Source organism: Equus asinus, chromosome 3 (assembly GCF_041296235.1).
Source record: "Equus asinus isolate D_3611 breed Donkey chromosome 3, EquAss-T2T_v2, whole genome shotgun sequence".
Taxonomy (NCBI): domain Eukaryota; kingdom Metazoa; phylum Chordata; class Mammalia; order Perissodactyla; family Equidae; genus Equus; species Equus asinus.
Window position 1 is genome coordinate 56370480 of NC_091792.1, and position 12064 is coordinate 56382543.

The 12064-nt window shown below is 39.3% G+C and overlaps 1 pseudogene; it reads right to left on the reverse strand.

Annotated features, from left to right (window-relative positions):
- Window positions 1–4804: 4804 nt before the first annotated feature.
- Window positions 4805–10995, reverse strand: LOC106843196 (glucose-6-phosphate 1-dehydrogenase pseudogene; annotated as a pseudogene).
- Between the last annotated feature and the right edge of the window lie 1069 nt (window positions 10996–12064).

Consider the following 12064-nt stretch of genomic DNA (forward strand, 5'->3'; position numbering starts at 1 on the left):
CATGGCTTGATGAATGATGTATAGATCTGCACCTGGGATCTAAACCTATGGACCCTGAGCTGCTGAAGCAGAGCATGTGGACCTAATCACTATACCCCCAGGCAGGCCCCTCTCATGACTTTTATATTTGTTCATTGGAATTCTTTGGTGAGACAGATTTATCCCTTCTTTCTTATTTATTTATTCTATCATTTATTTATTTATTTATTGGTGAGGAAGATTGTCCCTGAGGTAACATCTGTGCAATCTTCCTCTATGCTGTGTGTGGGACGCCGCCATAGCATGGCTTGATGAGCAGTGTGTAGGTCCACGCGCAGTATCTGAACCTGTGACCCTGGGCCGCTGAAGCGGAGTGTGTGAAATCAAGCACTACGCCACCAGGCTGGTCCCTATTCTATCATTTTAATATATGGACGGGCTCACCTATTTTTTAATCATTCTCTGGTTATTACACAATATAGTCATAATTTATTTTGTGGGTAACTTTTTCCAGTTTTGGTTATTAGGAGATCTTTCAGGTAGACCCCTCCTTTTATTTCTTAGCCCTTCCTTTCTTCTGCAACTACAAGATATTCCAGGATTGTCTTGTACTTTTGTTGCCTCTGCCCTAGAATAAACCATTTCTTTAAGGAACCGTGGTTCCTTGTATTGGAGAATGGTATTTAAAAACAAAATCTGAGTGGCATGTATGCTCATTGTAACTGGAGTGTACTGTTCTCAGGGGACAGAGATAGGAGATATATACATACATTCATAACAACATAGCTATTTATACTAACCCATATATACATGTACCTAAACTTTATTTCTGCACTTTTAAAAATAAATAGAAATTCATACTGAAATCTCTCATTCCAATTCAACCCCACAAATTTTGATCAATATTTCCTCCCTTGCTTATTTGTGACTTCTTCCTCTGGCAGTGAGAAAATTGGCTCGCGTTATTGATAACTTATTTACTTCAATGCTAGTATGTGTTTAAAGGATTTCAGAATTGGTAACCATACCCTTGTATGAAATATATTTACCAGCTAGATTACAGTATTTTAATCCAATTGTTCATTTGCTTTGAGCTTTCCAATGTCCAATCAAAATACTGTTTTCCAGTTACTTAGTGCTGCTCCTTTTCCCTTCATGTCTTCAAGTGAGATATAGAATAGTAATCGCGACAGTTAAGTTAGTTTGTCAGGGACTGAATTTCATCCTGTGTTTTCCAAGTATCCTGGTCGATGTTTTTGTTGTTATTATTCTTGCTGTTTGTTTGTTTTTAAAGTTCACTCTTTGAGATGTACAGTTCTACAGATTTGAGAAAATACATATGCCATTTGTACCACCACTGACCCTGAAAGAACAGTTCCATTGACCTAAATATTCCTTTGGGCCACCCCATTTTAGTCACCTACTTCTCCTTTCCCCAACTTCTGTCACCCACTGACAGGTATTTTCTCCCGGCGGTTTTGAGTTTTCCATAATCATGTATAAGTGGAATGACACAATGTGCAGCCTTTTGGATCTTAGAAAATAAACTTTTCAAATCCATCCATAAAATCCATCTGTGTGAAACAGTATTTTACTTCTTCCTATTCCTGTGTAGTATTAAATTGTAGGAATAGACTGACTATTCATCCATTCCCCTGTTGAAGGGAATATGGTTTGTGTCCAATTTCTGGCAATTTTGAATAAATCTTCCACAAACTTCAACATGCAAGTTTTTGTTTGAAAAAAAGTATTCAATTCACTTTGGTAAATATCTAGAAATAAGATAATTGGTCAAATGGTAGATGATTGTTCATCTTTGTATTGGACTGCTACACTAATTTTCAAAGTGACCACAGCATTTTGCATTCTAACCAGCAGTGAAGGAAAGTTCCAAATGCCCTGCATCCTTTGTGATATTTGATATTCTGAGATTTTCCCCCCTCTGTTTGCATTGTTTTTATTTAGTTTTTCATTTTTGCCACTCTAATAGATGTGTAGTAGTGTCTTATTTGTGCTTTTAATTTTCATTCCCCAAATGATTAATGATGTTGGATATCTTTTCATTTGTTTATTTGCCACCTTATAACTTATTTAAGACTCTCTTCAGATCTTTGACCACTTATTTTTGGAGTTGTTTTATTTATAATTTTAGGAATTCTTTAAATGTTGTGGATACATATCCTTGTCATATTTCTTCTGCTTGAAGAATTTTCTTTGACTTTTCCTTTAGAGCCAGTCTGCTAACAGTCAATTCTCCATTGTTTCTTTCCTGTTCAGTTTGAAGGATAGTTTTTCTGGATAGAGAATTCTGGGGTGAATAGGAGTTTTTTTTTTTTTCCTGGCAATCTAAATATGTCACTCCATCGTCTTCTTACTTGCATGGTTTCTGATGAGAAGTTTACCATAATTCTTATCCTTGTTCTTCAGTATATAATGAACCATTTTTTCTTTGTCAACCTTTAATATATTTTTGTTCATTTTCAACAATTTGAATAAGTTATGTCTAGGTATTTTTTGTTTTGTTTTGTTTTTCTTTTTTGTGTTTTTAATCGTCTTGGATCAGTAGTTTGTGGTCTTAATTTTGGAAAAATTTGACCATTATTTCTTCAACTATGTCCTCTTGCCCATCTTTTCACACTTCTTTGTCTGGGATTCTGATCATACCCATGATAGATACTTTGATATTGTCCTGGAACTCTAGATAATTTTTTCTGTTTTACTCACTTATTTTTCTTTGCATTTCAGTTTACATGATTTCCAGTGCTCTTTCTTTAATTGTATTCTTCCCTCACCCAATTCAAGTCTTATGATAAGCCCATCAGAAATATTTTTCCTCCCCATCACTGTGTTTTTTATTTCTAGCATTTCCACATGCTTCTTTCATATAGTTTCCTTCTATCTGATGACATTAACTAATTCCTCTTGCATGTGCCTACCTTTGAAATTGGAGCCTTTAACATATTAATCATAGTTATTTTAAATTCCCTAAAAGTTTAAACATCTGTGTCATATCTGAGACTTGTTTATATTGAATTTTTGCCTTTGGTGTGCCTTGAAATGTTGTTGTTATTGAAATTCAACATGTTTTATAAAATGGTAAATACTAAAGTAAACACTTTTCTGCTTAGGACTTGAGCTCACTCTTCAGCTATGTCTTTAATGTGAGGGTTTGTGTTAATCTAGTTAGAAATTGGTCTGAGTTCTAAATATTTATTTTTGTGATCATCCTCAGTGCCCCACACTGATACCTTGTATTTCTCTAGTGACAACTTGTGTTTATGATGTGGGATAATATCCCAGAGGCTTTCTCTCAGTAAATGCTCTCTGCTTTACTCTGGGTCTCCCCCTTTGACTTTAGGTCTTCCCTTTGTGTTTCTCGCAGAAGGAGCTAGCTCTTGCAGCAATTTCAACTGTTTTCACTTGATTCTTATTAGTGGGGCAGTGAGGGTATGTAAGTGCGTTATTTGCTAAAACCCCCTCACAGGAAAACCTCAGTCTTAGGTAGACACTGTGAAACTGGGTGCCAGGTCTGTGACCACCCCACACCCCTCGCACCTGGCTAGGTAGCTTTTCTTTTTCTTTTTTTTTTGAGGAAGATTAACCCTGAGCTAACCGCTGCCAATCCTCCTCTTTTTGCTGAGGAAGACTGGCCCTGAGCTAACATCCGTGCCTGACTTCCTCTACTTTATACGTGGATGCCTACCACAGCATGGTTTGCCAAGCGGTGCCATGTCCGCACCCGGGATCTGAAGTGGTGAACCCCTTGCCACTGAAGCGGAACATGTGCACTTAACCACTGTGCCACCAGGCCGGCCCCACTGCCAGGTATTCTTGCTTCTCCTCCAGACTAGCGCTAGGCTGTGCCTAATATCCCTGCCCGTCTCCAGGAGTGGAGACTTTGTTTTTCCTGTTTGTCTCTCCCAGCTTCAAGAGTTTCCATGAGTACTCTATGTCTACAGGTTTGCGTATGTGTTTTGTCTTACTCACTGCAGATTAAGGTTGATGTTCCATAAGGGCTAAAGGGAAGGTGTCCTGTGTGGAGTTTCTGCAGTGCCTTCTGTCCTCTTCTCCCAGCGAGCATCATGGGAAGTTTTCTCTGGATTCTCTCCATCTGAGTGGTTGGTGGGGTTTCTGGAGAAAAAGCAAGAGGGTGCAAACTCCCCTGTATCTGCATGCCGCTAGGGGCTTTATACTCTCATGCTGCTCCACATTCATTCTTAGCAATTCGTTAAAAATTTTCTATCCAAAACTTCTTAAGGATGACCCAACTAAACAAATGCTCAGGCCCTGTTTCTTTCTACAGATTCCTTTCTTAAAGTCACATGACTCTTCTGCCTCATTGTCCCAATATTTAAATGGTCAGGGAAGAGCTCCACTGGATAAGCATTTCTTGTGCATGACATAGTATCTTTGCACTAAAGCCTCCAAATGTGAAACCTGTTCTAGATCTGTTTGAAACTATCATAGATGTTTCAAGAAACAAAAACAATTTTTTTTCTGCTTGTGGATTTTATGGCAAGAAGTTGAGGTGGGGTATCTCAGCTCCTGCTTCTGCTTTTCCAGGCAGAGGTTGCCTTCTGCACATGGGGTGGGGATGGCTGGGGAGTGCACAGTTGGGGTGGTGGGAGGGAGCTGGTGGGCAGAGGGACATCCAGGGGGCCTGAGAGGCTGGGCGTGGAACGAAGGCTTAGGTCTACTGTCCTGAAGTCCTCTGGAAGTGGGGTCGGGAGGTGGAAAGGTGGGAAGGAGACAAGGTGAAAAAGGAAAGGTGGGACAGAGCCAAACAGTGCCAAGGGGGTGGGGGCCGGGCAGGGGTTCCTGAGGCTCAGAGTTTGTGGGGGTTAACCTATTTGTCGGTGTCCTCGTGCTGGAAGCCCACTCTCCTCCTCAGCTCATCTGCCTCCACAGGCCTCTGCTGCCATAAAAGGGTATGGGCTGGTCTGCTTGTGCTCATTCCTTTGCCGCTGCGGCTGGAAGACCTGCCCAGCCTCCTGGCCTCAAACATCTGGCTCCCATGGAAGCCATCCAGGATGAGGTGCTCAGACACATCCAGAAGCTTCCCATTCTTATATCTGCTGCGATGTGTCAGGTCCAGGTCCAACTCTTCGGGGCTGAAGAACATGTCAGGCTTCTTGGTCATCATCTTGGTGTGCATGGCTTGGTTGGGCGACACGTCAATCCCCAGCTCATTGCGCTTGCACTCCTGCTGGAAGCTGTCGCCAGCCTTGTCATGGACCTGCAGACTTACGCTTGTTCAGGGCTTTGCCAAAGCACAGGATGAAGGACGCCTGTCCTACCTCTCATTCTCTACATAGAGGACGACAGCAGTGAAGGTGGCAGTTGCGGACCCGTGGGTCACTGTGGGGACAGCCAGGTACCCTTTGGTGGCCTCGCCCTCTCGTTGGTGTTCCCCACATACTGACCCAGGACCATGTTGTTAACCTGCACTTTTGAGATACGTTTGAACACTTTGACCTTCTAGTCATGTGCGTCATCTGAGTCCATGGAGGCGAGCTTCTCCATGGCCACCAGACATAGCACCTGTGTGAGGTGGTTCTGCATCATGTCTAGGATGTCTCAAATTCATCAAGGTAGCCCCCCATGGCCCTCAGTGCCAAAGGGCTCCTTGACAATAAGGATGATGCAAGTGACATTGTCCTGGCTCCAGATGGGGCCAAAGATCCTATTGGCAAACCTCAGCACCATGAGGTTCTGGACCATCTCCTTGCCTAAGTAGTGTCTGATACGATAGATCTGGTCCTTGTGGAATATGGAGGAGATGTGGGTAGACAGCTGATGGGGTGCTACCAGTCCTTCCCAAAGGGCTACTCCATGGTGATGTGGTTCCAGCCTGTCTGGATCATGCGGGTCTTGCAGATGTTCTTAGTGACAGCCTCATAGATGGTTGAAGGCAAAGCCAGGTTTAAGAGGTAGTTGGCTTTTGGCCCTTGGTGAAGGGTGTTCATGTGGCTGTTAAGACACTCGTAGGAGGCCACGTCCTCTACATGCCAGCTACACAGGAGTTTCAGGCAAAGAACTCCTCCAGTTTGGGCTTCTCCGGGATGGCCCTGAAGAAGGGCTCACTCAGGTTGATTCCTTATACAAACTTAATACTTCAAAATCACATGGTCATGTCAGGGAACTCAGTTCCCTGATTGGTTAAAAAAAATTGTTAATTTGCATATCTGTAGCCTTTTCCTTGTTATAAGGATAGAGGAAATATTCTTTCCCGCTCTGTATCATATGAGCTGAAATAAGCTCTTATTCACTTATTTTTAATATTTTAAAGGATTTTTAGGTACTGAGTATTGTTTAATGAGATTGTTAGTGAAATTCTCAAATATTTATACAAATTATAGCAGTTGGCATTTTTAATGATTATATTTTTATAGGTTTCAGTTAATATTTATAATGGAGAATTTATGCCATTTTTATTCTCTTAATGCCATGAATGATTTGAGCTCAAAATTATTTCTGATTTTACAAATGTATCAAATTGAGTGTTAGATTGTGTGTAACCTATAAGGGAAAACTTAGCTTTATTAAAAGTCTTGTGGCATCAGTTGTAAAGAGAAGAAATTTGAAAGGGTATAGAGAGAGAAGTTATAGAAGTAGAAAATATAGCAGGCAATGACTAAAATTTTGAAAATGGAAGTGGGCATGATTGTTGTTGAAAAGACAAGTTTTAAATCTAGCTTGAATGGGGTAAAGTGTTTGCACTGGGGAGCACTGAACATATATCTTAAGAGAAGGAAATAAGAATTTAAAAGAATGCAGGAGAGTGTTGAGTGCTATCTAAATCCTGTGGAATTACCTTCTTATAGGGAGGCAAGATTGTTGGGAGATGCTGAATATACATTAAAGGAGAATTTTTATTTTAAGGAGGAGTTGTGGAAAACTTAGGTAATTTGCCGGGGAGATTGCATAAAGACTTTTTTAGATGTAAATAAGCTTCTGAATAAATTAAACAATTTTTAGACATACTATGAACTTTAGTATTTATTTATTCTTAGTTTTAATGGGTCTCAGACTGAGTGATGACTTGTCATATTATTCTAAAATACAGTTGGTAGCTTTCTAATTTTGGTTTAGCAACAATTTTCCTCATGTTACAATCACAAGCTAGTAAATTACTCAAAGTCAGGAAGCTATTTTATTTGTATAGAAAGCATGTAAGTCTAATCTAAAATATAGTGGGAAAATTCATGTGACCAACATTTAATAGTCATTCCAAAATTATAAGTTGGTGTAGTTAAAATCAATATAACATATTAAACACTTGATGTGACTAGAAGTTACTTTGTCTCACCTCCTTTTTAATTTGTTTATCTTTTAAAAATATTAGATAGGATAAGTATATTAGGCCCAAAATGCTGTCTTAGAAATTCAGTTTTAGAAAATTACACAGCAATTAAGATTTTCAAAACACACTTCTGTAAACTAAGAAAATACTCTTACTCTCTAGTAGCCCAGAAGATACCCTTTCTCCATAATAGGGCGAAAATCTATTTCACTCTTTTAGTAAATCTTAAGAGAAAAAGATACTGATTTTAAAAAAGATATTTTTGGTAAGACAGCAAATCTCAGCAATCACTTTCCACTAGAGGGTGAAGTATCAGTTTGAAAGTCACACAATCGGTTTTCTCTGAGTTTTCATACTGATTATTGCTAATTATTAGGGAAATTATTCTCTCCACCTTCACTTAAATGTCTATTTGTCATTAACCTAAGTATCAACTACCACACAAACATATCTGAAAAATTTTCTATATCAAGCCAAATGATGGTTACGGACCTGAGCATTTTCCACTCACTTCTTATAGATGTTGGATGGCAAGAGGGAACAAACTGGGGTTTTATGAAGGGGAGGCAATGGTTATATGACAGTAAGTGTAAGGAAAATAATGCATGAGTATTTAGCAATGTACCAGTAGTCATATTCTGCATCTGAAGTATATGTGAATCTGTAAAACCTTGTTGGGGAATGGATTAGCTTGCTAGGGTTGCCATAACAAACATCACAGACTAGGTGGCTTAAGCAGCAGAAATTTAATTCTCACGGTTCTGGAGGCTCAAAATCCTAGGTCAGGGTGTCAGCAGGGTTGGTTTCTTGGGAGGCCTCTCTCCTTTTGCAGATGGCCATCTTTTCCCTGCGTCCTCACATGGTCTTCCCTCTGGGTCTCAGAGCCCTAATCTTGTCTTCTTACAATGATACCAGTCATATTGGAATTGGGTCCACCCTAATGACCTCATTATAACTTAATTATCTCCCTAAAGAACCTGGCTCCAAATACAGTCACATTCTGAGGTACTAGGAGTTACAACTTCAACATAGGAAATTTGGGGAAACACAATTCAGCCCATAATAGGGAGATGTTAGAAGTTTCTGGAAAATATGTTTAGATCTGTTACTATTTTAGAATGATTATCACAAAGTGACTACCATTTATTTTTAGAACACATGGATATGATATAAAAATTTAGTTTCTAAAGATAAAGTTATGCTGTAAAATACATTTATTTACTTACACAGAATATTTCTATACTGAATATCAGGTAATTTTATTCAGAAAAACAGGTCTGAAGATGAAATTTAAGCTGCATCACTGGCAAGAAAGCATTTTTTATGGGTAAGACAACATGCAGTTTTCAAGTTCTGTAGCAAGTTGTCTCATATTCTGTGCACTTTAAATACAATGTGAAGTCTGGCATTTCGAAAATGTTCTCACTTAGCAGCTGGTAGAAACAACTTCACTTAATAGTAGATTTAGAAGTATTCCATGTGGTGAAAAGAACAAGAGTCTGATGATTTTACTTAGGAGTTGTATAACTGTATATCAAAAATTAACTTCTCAGAGCCTCAGTTGAATTATCCCTAAATTAAGAGTAATTATATCACCCTTGTAAGAATCTAAGTTATGATTTCTCAACCTGGGTGCTACTGACATTTTGGACAGGATAACTTTATTGTGGAGGCTGTCCTTCCAACGCATGATGTTTAGCAGCATCTCTGTCTTCCACCCACTATATGCCAGTAGCACAACCATCTCACCTTCAATTGTGACAACCAAAACTATCTCCAGACATTGCCAAATGTTCCTCTTGGAGGCGAAATTACCCCTAGTTGAGAACCACTGATCTAGCCATATGGCAGAAAAAAACATTCATATCTGATGAAAAAGGAGTAGTTGCAAATGAAGTCATACCGCTGGACCGGTTAAATATCAGCGCCACTGCAGCTTTAAAAAAATTAAAATTATTCTTTCTAAATCCCCTGTAACCAAGAGAAAAGCTTAAAATTTTCAAGAAAATGATTAGAGAGTGTTATTTAGACGGCATTCAAGGTCTTGACCAAAAATCTTTAGAGGACTGTGGATTCTGATGGGCTTACAGTGAGGACCAGATATGTCACCCTCCTTCCACCATTCTCCTCTCACTTCAGAGATGCCTCCAATGCAGAAAATTTAAGAAAAATACAGGACAAAGACACAAAAAGAGAAAACACCCACAGCTGAAGCAATTTATTGTGCATATAAGGACTTTAATATAGGAAAGCAGAGATTTATACAATCTTTGCAAGTGCAGATGGAGTGGCCACCAATGATATCAATCAGAAGCATCTGCTTTCACATCTGTGTGCAACTGCCTCCAGAGAATAGTGGCCTCCCCACAGTCTGCTGCCTTCCAAATCTCATCTGACTGCCTGTCATCAGCAAACTCTGACCAGAAACCTTTGGGGAAAAGGACACTGGGGATCTGAATGACAGCTTCCCTTATGAAACCCGTGGAGAAAATAGAAGGAGGTTGAGATTTAAGATGATTTAACTTCAGATGATTAAACCCTGGCCAATCCTTTTTGAAATCAAATTTCATACATGCCACTTTTACCAATATTTAATTCAGTATAAAGAAAGTAGCATGATGCTTTTGCCTACAATAATGTAGCTAACCCTCATACAGATGAAGACATGCTCGGTCTCCAAGGTATTGCCACCCAGATGGCACCACGACTGAACCTTCAATAGGCTATTCGACTCCTCTATTATGCCCACTCATTTGGGGTAAGCAGACATTAATAAAATTAGTAAATTAATGAGCGTGAATGCATTCCCATATTCCTTCATTATAAAATGAGTTCCTTGGTCAAAAATGATGCTGTTTAGAAAACAATGATGGTGAATAAAGCATTCTTTAAGTACTGGGTGGGCAGGAAGGAAGATTCATATCTACAGAAAATGTTTATTCCCGTGAGAATAAACTTCGGCCCCTTATGTTATGAAGAGTTTCAATTTAATAAACTTGTTTCTGCCCTATTAGGGGCTCATCTTGTCCACAAGATTGTCAAGAACCTCCTCTGCAGGGTGGGTACTTTGAGAGTATTCATATGGATTCAAATACCTTGGTACTCATTTCTAAAAATCTATCAGAGTATCTCTTCCTCAAACCTACTTGTTACCAAATTTTCAGTTATGTTACTTATATGTCTCTTACTGTGATGGTTAATTTTACGTATCAGCTTGGCTGGACCACAGTGCCCAGATATTTGGCCAAAGATTATTCTGTATGTTTCTGTGCCTGAGTTTTTCGATAAGATTAACATTTAAATCTTGGTCTTTGAGTAAAGTGGATTACCCTCCCATACCATGGGTGAGCCTCATCCAATCAGTTGAAGGCCTTATTAAAACAAAGACTGACCTTAGCCCAAGCAAAAAGGAATTCTGATAGCAGACAGCTTTTGGAAGTGAACTGCAAAATTGACTCTTTTTGGGTCTCCAGCCTGTCAACAATTCTTGCAAATGTTGGACTTCTCAGCTTCCATAATTGGGTTAGACAATTCTTTAAAACAAATCTCTCTCTCTCTCTCTCTCTCTCTCTCTCTCTCTAAATACCTATCTCTCTCTCTCTATATATAAATATCTATATCTATATCTCCTATCGGGGTTTTTTTTTGGAGAACCCTGACTAATATGATTACCATCCCTACTGTGAATCACTGTAGATCTTACCTCTAGCCATTTTGCCTTAAAGGCAAACCTTAACACCTAGGTGTATCTCTCAAAGTTTTTCAGAAAGGATTCATCTTCTCCACTGTCCTTTGGGGACAGGGGGCTGTAGTGTTACAACTGTTCCTTTTCTGGTTTTCCCACTGTATCAGGCAGAACTATCATTTTTTCATTCATAATTAGTATTTTTTTCTATTTAATGCATCTTTGCCTATCTTGGAGTCATGAATACATGTTTTCCTCTGTTTTATTAAAAAAAAAATTTCGAGGTCCTGGTAATGGAAGTGTGTGAAAATTGAGCAAATCCATCAAAACGAATATAAAACTAGACAAAATTATTTAACAGACCATTTCAGTGCACTAGAAATAAATCAAAGGTGACAAGAAGTTTAGAAGTGCTTATACATGAAAAGTCTTAGTGGAAAGCTTGTGGCTTTCTTGCCTGGATGCTTCCCCCTCTTGCTACCTCACCTTCAGTCCCAGCTCAGGCTACAAAAACCTGCCCTCCTTCTGGCTGGAGGGGATAGACCCACTTCAGTGTGGCTGATAAACCAGCTAAAAAAGTTATTTAGGGAGTGAGAGGGTTATAGATAGGTTGAGTTAATAAGCTCTCTATACTGGCTCTCTACCCTGACTACTAACTGGCTGCATGCTGGAGACTCCAGATAACCCAGACAAAATTGGAAGCCTGTGTAATTTGCAAACTCATTGAACCATTGGTGACCCTCAACCCACAATCAGCTCAGAGGGCACAGATTGGAAGCTGTATTGGCATAAAATGTCTTAGCATAACCGCTACCTAAATTACTGACTGCCAAACTATGCAGACACAGGGGAGACACCTAGGGGTGCCAAGCTTAAACAAAGCAAAACAGAGTAGAGATATTAATGGTTGTACATTGTGGGGAAACGGATTCCACATTTGGAATTCAGGCAAGACAATTGCTTACTAAAACCAACATTTAGAAGAACAAAACAAAATCCAGAGATGCTATAAAACAAGGGTATGCACTTGGACCATTTCTATTCAGTGATTTAGTAGAAAGCTTAGGTAGTGCAATAAGGCAAAAAAGTAAAAGATA